Raw genomic sequence first — 10,808 nt, forward strand, 5'->3', positions numbered from 1 at the left:
GTCATCTTATTTTAAACCCCCCCGGGCCAGTGCTCCTCTGAGTGTTGGTCCAACTCGTCAGCCGCCGGTGGCTACCAGGGGCAACTTTGGGCTGGCCTACCGGAAGTTTAGACAATCTGAGTGTGCCCTGAGAAAGAGATATGTGCAGCTCCTATCGGGATTTGTCGGCACGTTCGGGCGGTGTTGCTGGTCTTGTTTTAACCTGTCTAAGTGTCTTGAAGAACCGAGATACCGAGTCTGATCGTAACGTCTCAGGAGGAGGTCTATTCCTTCGTTGACCGTGAGAGCTTGTCATGGGCTAAGTTGGGACTCCCCTGCAGGGATTTGAACTTTCGAAAGCCGTGCCCGCGGTTATGGGCAGATGGGAATTTGTTAATGTCCGGTTGTAGATAACTTGAACCTTAACTTAATTAAAATGAATCAACTGAGTGTGTTACCGTGATGGCCTCTTCTCGGCGGAGTCCGGGAAGTGGACAGGTGTTGGGGTAATGTTTGCACAGGTTGCTCTCTAGTTTCCTGCTTGCGCTTTTCCTCCTCTTCTCGCTCTCTTTTGCGAACAGGATAGCCACCATATATGCTAGACATTTGCCGCAGCTCCACTTATATTTACCTTGCCTTACCTATAAGCTTAAATAGTCTTGATCGTGAGGGTGCGAGATTGCTGAGTCCCTGTGGCTCATAGATTACTATTACACCAGATGCAGGGCCTGATGATTCCGCTCCAGGTGACGCGCTTGAGCTCAAGTGGGAGTTCGACGAGGACTCTCAACGTTACTATGTCTCTTTTCCTGATGATCAGTAGTGGTGCCCAGTTGGGGTTGATCGGGACCGTGTCGCATGTTGGGTTATCTTTTATTTTGGCGCCGTAGACGGGCCATGAGTGTTTGGATGATGTAATGTTATTTATGTACTTGATTGACGTGGCGAGTGTAAGCCAACTATGTTATCTCCCCTTTTATTATCTATTTTACATGGGATGTTGTGAAGATTGCCTAACTTGCGACATATGCCTTCAATGCAATTATGCCTCTAAGTCGTGCCTCGACACGTGGGAGATATAGTCGCATCGAGGGTGTTACAAGTTGGTAATCAGAGCCTTCCCCGACCTTAGGAGCCCCATTGCTTGATCGTTTTTAGCGGCCGAGTTGTGTCTAGAAAAATGTTTTGAGTCATTTAGGAATTATATATCGGAGAGTTTAGGAATTCTTTTTTACTTCCCAGTCTCCTCATCGCTCTGGTAAGGCATCCTGACGTAGAGTTTTGACTCTTCTCTTCTCAAATTTCACTAAATTTTTTTTAGGATCACGCAGGTATTTTGGAATCGTTCCGATGGTTTTATGACGAGAACATTGTCTTGGTGCCTCCTGTCAGGGGTTTTGTGGAAGTGTCCTGGGGAGTTGAGCTCTGAGGTGTTGTCGTCATAATTTTATCGTTGCAGTTCTAGAATACCTGAGTTTAGTACGCCGACATCAAAAATCTCTTTTATGCAGTTCGTTGGGGAGATAACCTCGACGCCACCCAGTACCGGGGCGGGAGTTCGGGAGTATCGCCATAACTTGTATAATGGATGCTTTTCGAAGGTTGAGGTAGATGGTTTTTGAAGTTTTTCTCGGTTATGTGTTGAAGGATGGATACAGCTGGATGTAGGATTTGCTAGTTTGGGTGAGATATTATGCTTCCCCTGTATCCCCAACACCTGATTGCATAACCGGAAAGGTTCGGGAGTTTCATAGGTGGGAATTCTTGTAGCTCTAGTTCTTCTTCCACGGATATTGGTTTGAGATTGGGATTTCTTACCGATTATTCGTTCTTGATCCGTACCTTGTTGATTTATTTCTCTACCTTTAATTCTACATGGCTTCTCAATTTATGGATATGTGACCATTTCAAGAGGAATGCATTCGTTTATTTTGTTCGGATGTGAAGACTATATGTTTAGACCTGAAGAGTTGAAGGAGCTGAAGAAGCAACTCGATATTCAAGAGAAAATGGGTCTCATCCGGCCTAGTTCTTCTCCGTGGGGTTGTGGTGTTCTTTTTGTGAAGAAGAAGGATGGAACGGACCGACTTTGTGTTGATTACCGTCCATTGAACAAGAAGACCATCAAGAACAAATACCCACTTCCCAACATCAATTAGCTGTTCGAACAACTCAAAGGTGCCCAAGTATTCTCCAAGCTTGATCTCCGTATGGGTTATCACCAGATTCGAATCCGTGAGCAAGATATTCCCAAGACGGCTTTCAGGACAAGCTATGGTTCATATGAATACACTGTCATGTCTTTTGGCCTCGTCAACGCTCCTCCGACGTTCTCTCGCATGATGAACTTCATCTTCAACGCCTACACCAATGACTTCGTTTTGGTCTATCTCGACGACATTCTGGTTTTCTCGAAGAACAAGGAAGATCATGCCAAGCATTTGCGTTTGGTGCTCGATAAGCTCAGGGAACATCAGTTCTACGCCAAGTTCTCCAAGTGCGAATTTTGGCTCGATGAGGTTCTTTATCTTGGTCACATCATCTCTGCCAAGGGCATTGCCGTGAATCCTGAGAAGGTGTCTGCAATTGTGAATTGGGAACCTCCTCAGAACGTGAAGCAACTCCGTAGCTTCCTCGGTCTCGCAAGCTATTGCCGAAGATTCGTTGAAAACTTCTCTAAGATCGCGAAGCCTCTCTCTATTCTTCTCCAGAAGCACGTCAAGTACGTTTGGTCTCCGGAGTGTGACATTGCTTTCAACACTTTGAAAGAGAAATTGATCACTGCTCCAGTCCTAACTCCGCCCGATGAATCCAAGCCGTACGAGGTCTTTTGTGATGCCTCTCTCCAAGGTCTTGGCGCAGTATTGATGCAAGAGAAGAAAGTTGTTGCTTATACCTCTCGCCAGTTGAAGCCTAATGAGAAGAACTACCCCAGTCATGATCTCGAGTTGGCGGCAGTTGTGCATGCTCTTTTGACTTGGAGACATCTCTTATTGGGAAGAAAAGTGGAAATTTTCACTGACCACAAGAGTCTCAAGTACATCTTCACTCAGCCTAATCTCAACCTCAGGCAAACTCGATGGGTCGAAATGATTCAAGAGTATAATCCGAGTATCGAGTATACTCCAGGCAAGGCCAATGTGATTGCTGACGCATTGAGCAGAAAGGCTTATTGCAACAGTCTTATTCTCAAGCCTTATCAACACGAGCTTTGTGAAGCTTTCCGCAAACTTAACCTACAAATTATTCCTCAAGGTTTCCTCGCCAACCTTCAAGTCTCTCCTACCTTGGAAGACCAGTTTCGCCAAGCTCAACTTCTTGATATTATGGTGAAAAAGGTGAAGATTGGGATTGCCAAGAGTCAACCCAAGTACAAGTGCTACCGCTTTGATGACAAGGATACTCTCTTCTTCGAGGATCGTATTGTTGTACCCAAAGGTGAACTTCGTAAAGTGATCATGAACGAGGCTCAAAATTCTCTCCTCTCCATCCACCCTGGGAGCACGAAGATGTATCAGGACCTCAAGCAGACTTATTGGTGGACTCGAATGAAGCGCGAGATTGCTCAATTCGTGAATGAATGTGATGTCTGCAGAAGAGTGAAGGCAGAACACCAAAGGCCAGCTGGTCTCCTCCAACCTCTTGCCATTCCAGAATGGAATTTTGACCACATTGAAATGGACTTCGTGACTGGGTTTCCAAAATCCAAGCGTGGCAATGATGCTATATTCGTTGTCATCAACAAACTCACTAAAGTGGCTCACTTTCTGCCTATCAAAGAGTCGATCACTTCAGCTCAATTGGCGGAACTCTATACCTCTCGGATTGTCTCTCTGCATGGTATTCCACAAGTAATCTCTTCAGACCTGGCAGCATCTTTACCTCTAAGTTTTGGGATTCTTTTCAGAAGGCCATGGGCACCAACATCCGCTTCAGCATAGCTTTCCATCCTCAAACTAGCGGTCAAGTCGAGCGTGTCAACCAGATTCTTGAAGATATGCTCAGGGCTTGTGTGATCTCCTTCGGCATGAAGTGGGAGGATTGTCTTCCTTATGCTAAATTCTCCTACAACAACAGTTTTCAAGAAAGTTCGGGCAAGGCCCCATTTGAAATTCTGTATGGCAGGAAGTGCCATACCCCTCTCAACTGGTCTGAAACCGGTGAACATCAGCTTTTGGGTAATGACTTAATCACAGAGGCAGAGGAAATGTGCAAAGTCATTCAAGATAACCTCAAAGCAGCCCAATCCCGCCAGAAGAGCTACTATGATAGTAAGCACCGTGATTTGGCTTTCGAGATCGGAGATCATGTTTACCTCCGCGTCTCTCCTATGAAAGGTACTCGTCGCTTCGGTATCAAAGGGAAGCTTGCCCCTAGATATGTGGGACCTTTCAAGATTGTCAGCAAGAGAGGTGACCTCGCCTATCAACTCGAGCTTCCTTGAAACTTTGCAAATGTTCATGACGTGTTCCATGTCTCTCAGCTTCGAAAGTGCTTCAAGACTCCTGACCGCACCGTCAACTTCGAGGACATTGAGCTCCAAGAAGATCTTTCTTATCGTGAGCACCCAGTTGCTATTCTTGAAGAGACTGAACGCAAGACTCGCAACAAGTCAATCAAATTTCTCAAAGTCAAGTGGTCACACCATTCCGACCGTGAAGCTACCTGGGAACGCGAGGATCACCTCCATTTTGAGTACCCGGCGTTCTTTCAGTCCTAGATCTCGGGACGAGATCCTTTCGTAGTGGTGGAGTGTTGTAACACCCCGGATGTAACTTTCCCAATTTGTACTCCAACTCTTGCCGTTTCCGGCGTTAAGTTGTTTTATTTTCTCGCGTTCGGGTTTTTGTCTCCGTGTGTTGTTTTCGTTGTCATGCATCTCATATCATGTCATCATGTGCATTGCATCTACATACGTGTTCATCTCTTGCATTCGAGCATTTTCCCCGTTGTCCGTTTTGAATTCCGGCGCTTCGTTCCCCTCCAGTGGCCATTTCTACCTTTCTTTCGTGTGTGGGGTTTAAACATTTCCGGATTGGACCGAGACTTGCCAAGTGGCCTTGGTTTACTACCGGTAGACCGCCTGTCAAGTTTCGTATCATTTGGACTTCGTTTGATACTCCAACGGTTAACCGAGGGACCGAAAAGGCCTCGTGTGTGTTGCAGCCCAACACCCCTCCAATTTGGCCCAAAACCCACCAAAACCCTCTCCATCATCTCGAGCGTTCGATCATGATCGCGTGGCCGAAAACCGCACCTCATTTGGACACTCCTAGCTCCCTCTATGCCTATTTAAAGGCCTCTCCCCGAAATCCGGATCCCCCCTCATCCAAAACCCTAAAAAATCATCTCCGCGCCAGCCGGACACGTCCGTCCCCGGCCGGACACGTCCGCCGCCCCACCCGGGCCAATCCCGCACCGCCACGTGGCAGCATGCACACATCGTCGCGTTGCCACCCGCGCGGGCCCGCCGTAGCCCAGGCCGGGCCCCCCGGCCCGCATCGCCGCCCGACCGTGGCCGCGGGCGCCCGCCTCGCCGCGCCGCCACTCTCCCTCATCGCCGGCCGCCATGCTCCGCCCCGCCGCCTCGCGTCCTCCTCACTCCGCCGCCCGGTGCAGGCCGCCGCCTCCATCGCGCCGCCCCGCGCCTGCCTCCACCCGGCGCCGGCTGACCCCGCGCCGCCCGGCCTCGCCAACGCCGGCGGTTCGAGCTCCCTCCGGCCGCCCTCTGCTTTCGATCTCCGGCGAGAGCTCCGACGTACCTCGTTCCGCGTGCCCCGATCCAGATCTGAAATATTAGGGTTGACCCCGTTTTTTCCCCCAAGTCCCTAATTTTTTTGCTCATGTTCATAGCCTCGTAACTTTGCATCAGTAGCTCCGTTTTTGGCATATAGCATAACAAAATGTTCATCTCAGAGAGTATATCATTTCATTCCATTGCATCATTTTCATTTGAGTGCATCTTGATGCCCGAAATGCTGTTAGAAGAGGGCTACTTGAGATAATTGTCAGATCTGCTTTTCCATTTAGACATTTGTCATTTTTTCCATGATTACTGTGTGCATGATATGCCCATGAGTTCTACATATGTTTTGTTAAGGGTTTTGTCATCTTTCTAGAGGTGCAACCCATGTATTTTTGTGATGTGTGTGGTGACTAGCACAAGCTTGCAAAGTGGTGCACTTGGTAATTCTGTTTTCAGGGACTTAGCATTTCCACTAAGTCCTTGAGCTGTTTATCTCATATGGTCATATGTTCATGTTGTTTCCTAGTGATCCGTGCCTCTTTTGAGGATGATCAGTAAGGATGTTTTGTTAATCTTGTCGTGATATATCCATCCATGTCTTTGTTTGCAATTATGGAGCACCTTAGATTGAGTCAATCGAGCTCTACTTTTGCTACTTTGTGAATCTGGGCAGATTGTCAACTTGATTGCAATTTTGCCGATGATGTTGTAGTTGATCCGTGCATGCTATGTTATTGTTCTTGACATGTCTAGCTTGCATTTTGTGTATTCTTGATGGATGTATGCTTAGCTTGTCATGACTTGCTCCGTAGTGAGTGCATCGAGCTCGTAAACATGCCTACTTGAGTTATGTTTCAGCATGTGCCAGTTTTTCACTAAGTCTAACAACTGATTATGTTTTTGCCATGTTCACATGCTTGCAATTGTATTTTCTGGTCCTTTTTTACTCAAGGTCACTAAGGAACTTTTGTTAAGCTCTTTGAGTAGCTCCATGCCATGCTTTACTTTGCCATGTTCAGGTCCTGTAGCATATAGTTTTGTTGCTCCGAAGTGTGCTATCTGATCTGAAATTCCAGACAAGTGTTAATTTCACTAAGTCTGAAATCTGTTTACCATATGCATTTTTGCCATGCTTTTTTTGAACCTGTTAATGGATGAATTGGCCGTAGCTCAGTGCTAGACTTTTGTTAAGCATCATGAATGCATCACTGCCATGTATTTTTATGCCATGTTTTGATGCTATAGCATGTTCATCTCGTTGCATTTAGATGGCTACTTGCTGTAAATCGCAGACCGGTATCATATTTGAATCGCTTGCCTTTTCCAAACCGTAACTCCGATTGCAGCGTTCTTTATATCATTTTCAAGCGATTTCATCTCATCTTTCCAGTAGCACACTTGTATTCTCAAGTGGAGGCAAGGTTCATGCATCCCTTGTCAAATCTTGCATATGCATCCCGCATCGCATCCCGCATAGCATATCATCCTTGCATCATATTGTTTGATCCTTGCACGTGGTTGATTGTGTCTTTGTTGCTTGTTTGTCTTGTTTGGGTAGAGCCGAGAGATGAGTTCGCTAACGAGGAGCCCGTCGAGTTTGCTTTCGAGGATGCAGTCAACTCTGACAACTGTGCAGGCAAGATGATCATACCCTCGAAATCACTACTATCTTTGCTATGCTAGTTTGCTCGCTCTTTTGCTATGCCAATGCTACGATGCCTACCGTTTGCTTTCAAGCCTCCCAAATTGCCATGTCAAACCTCTAACCCACCTTGTCCTAGCAAACCGTTGATTGGCTATGTTACCGCTTTGCTCAGCCCCTCTTATAGCGTTGCTAGTTGCAGGTGAAGATTGAAGGCTGTTCCTTGTTGGAACATTTATTTACTTGTTGGGATATCATTATATTATCTTGTTATCTTAATGCATCTATATACTTGGTAAAGGGTGGAAGGCTCGTCCTCTCGCCTAGTGTTTTGTTCCACTCTTGTCGCCCTAGTTTCCATCATATCGGTGTTATGTTCCCGGATTTTTGCGTTCCTTATGCGGTTGGGTTATAATGGGAACCCCTTGATATTTCGCCTTGATTAAAGCTTTTCCAGCAATGCCCAACCTTGGTTTTACCTTTTGCCACCTAGCCTCTTTTCCCTTGGGTTTCCGGAGCCCGAGGGTCATCTTATTTTAAACCCCCCCGGGCCAGTGCTCCTCTGAGTGTTGGTCCAACTCGTCAGCCGCCGGTGGCTACCAGGGGCAACTCTGGGCTGGCCTACCGGAAGTTTAGATAATCTGAGTGTGTCCTGAGAAAGAGATATGTGCAGCTCCTATCGGGATTTGTCGGCACGTTCGGGCGGTGTTGCTGGTCTTGTTTTAACCTGTCGAAGTGTCTTGAAGAACCGAGATACCGAGTCTGATCGGAACGTCTCGGGAGGAGGTCTATTCCTTCGTTGACCGTGAGAGCTTGTCATGGGCTAAGTTGGGACTCCCCTGCAGGGATTTGAACTTTCGAAAGCCGTGCCCGCGGTTATGGGCAGATGGGAATTTGTTAATGTCCAGTTGTAGATAACTTGAACCTTAACTTAATTAAAATGAATCAACTGAGTGTGTTACCGTGATGGCCTCTTCTCGGCGGAGTCCGGGAAGTGGACACGGTGTTGGGGTAATGTTTGCGCAGATTGCTCTCTAGTTTCCCGCTCGCGCTTTGCCTCCTCTTCTCGCTCTCTTTTGCGAACAGGATAGCCACCATATATGCTAGACGCTTGCTGCAGCTCCACTTATATTTACCTTGCCTTACCTATAAGCTTAAATAGTCTTGATCGCGAGGGTGCGTGATTGCTGAGTCCCTGTGGCTCACAGATTACTATTACACCAGATGCAGGGCCTGGTGATTCCGCTCCAGGTGACACGCTTGAGCTCAAGTGGGAGTTCGACGAGGACTCTCAACGTTACTATGTCTCTTTTCCTGATGATCAGTAGTGGTGCCCAGTTGGGGTTGATCGGGACCGTGTCGCATGTTGGGTTATCTTTTATTTTGGCGCCGTAGACGGGCCATGAGTGTTTGGATGATGTAATGTTATTTATGTACTTGATTGACGTGGCGAGTGTAAGCCAACTATGTTATCTCCCCTTTTATTATCTATTTTACATGGGATGTTGTGAAGATTGCCTAACTTGCAACATATGCCTTCAATGCGATTATGCCTCTAAGTCGTGCCTCGACACGTGGGAGATATAGTCGCATCGAGGGTGTTACAAAGGCGTTCCCAGTCATCGTCCAGTAAATGTGTCTCAGTAGAACGTAAGGAAATTTGATGAGTTTCTTTGCCAGCGAAGTATGTTTTCTTCAGGTAATTCCGATACTGCCACCAAGCATTCTTGAAGATAGCAGAGGTATTAGCAGAGGTTACCTCATCCTGAGTTTCCAAATCGGTCCTTCTCTATAGAAAAAATGGGAAAATTTGTTTTATTATAACCATCATGGAGGTAGAATGTATGGGACAAAGCAAAGTAATTTCCATGAATAACATAACTTACACATAACTCCTGGACAAACACCTGCAATTGGCATTTTCCTTCATCTTCAGTATAATATTTCCAAGATGGGAAGATACGCACATAGGATTTAACAACACCAAATGCGATATGTGCTAAACTATGACTGGCCGGTTGTGCTTCCTCCATAGGAATATGCGTACTAACTGGTGGAGTTGGGGTTCGCCGTGGTAGTACTGGCCCTTTGGGAACTGGAGCTGCCTTACTAACTGCTCTTGTTTGGGAGCTCTGTGGTGGAGATGGTGCTGTGTCAACAGGAACTGGGTTACTATCTGCTGGGGTTGGGGTTAGATTGGGTGAAGCTGGTTCTCTGACCATCACAGTAGGGGTACAATCTGCGAGAGTCTGGGTTATGTGTGGTAGGGCTGGTTCTCGTGCATGTACAACCGGGGTGCTATCTCCACCAAGAGGTAGCACTGTTTTATTTGAAGACCATGTTTTTACTCTGCTGGATACTAGCATCACCCGCTCCAATTCAAATGGCTGATAAATAGGAAACTGATATGTCTCCGTCGTATCTACTTTTCCAAACACTTTTGCCCTTATTTTGGACTCTAACTTGCATGATTTGAATGGAACTAACCCGGACTAGCGCTGTTTTCATCAGAATTGCCATGCTATTATTTATGTGCAGAAACAAAAGTTCTCGGAATGACCTGAAACTTCACGGAGCGTATTTTTGGAAATAATAAAAAATACTGGCAAAAGATCAAGACCAGGGGGCCCACACCCTATCCACGAGGGTGGGGGCGCGCCCGCCCCCTGGGCGTGCCCCCCTACCTCGCGGGCCCCCTGGAGCTCTTCCGACCTCAACTCCAACTCTATATATTCGTGTTCGGAGAGAAAAAAATTGGGGAGAAGGATTCATCGCGTTTTACGATATGGAGCCGCCGCCAAGCCATAAACTCTCTCGGGAGGGCTGATCTGGAATCCGTTCGGGGCTCCGGAGAGGGGAATCCGTCGCCATCGTCATCATCAACCATCCCCCATCACCAATTTCATGATGCTTGATACGTCTCCAACGTATCTATAATTTTTGAATGCTCCATGCTATATTATCTACTGTTTTGGATGTTTATGGGCTTTATTATACACTTTTATATCATTTTTGGGACTAACATATTAACCCAGAGCCCAGTGCCAGTTTATGTTTTTACCTTGTTTTAGGGTTTCGAAGAAAAGGAAAACCAAACGGAGTCCAATTGACCTGAAACTTCACGGAACCCATTTTTGGAAGGAAAGAAGCCCAGAAGACTTGAAGTGCACGTAAGGGAAGCTTCGAGGAGGCCACGAGGTAGGGGGTGCGCTCACCCACTGGGCGCACCCTCCACTGAAAGTGCGTTATATCGACTAGAGGGGGTGAATAGGCAATTTTTATGAAATTCTTCACTGAGGAATTTGCCGGTGAGGAAATTCCTTAGTGAAGAACTACTAGTAGCGGAATAAGTACTCAAAAGTAAACATAACAGAATACAAGCATGGTCATCATGATGAAATGAAGACAGGCTCAGAGTACAGGTAGCGTAAGCACAAGATG

This window comes from Triticum urartu, chromosome 3 (assembly GCF_003073215.2).
Source record: "Triticum urartu cultivar G1812 chromosome 3, Tu2.1, whole genome shotgun sequence".
Taxonomy (NCBI): domain Eukaryota; kingdom Viridiplantae; phylum Streptophyta; class Magnoliopsida; order Poales; family Poaceae; genus Triticum; species Triticum urartu.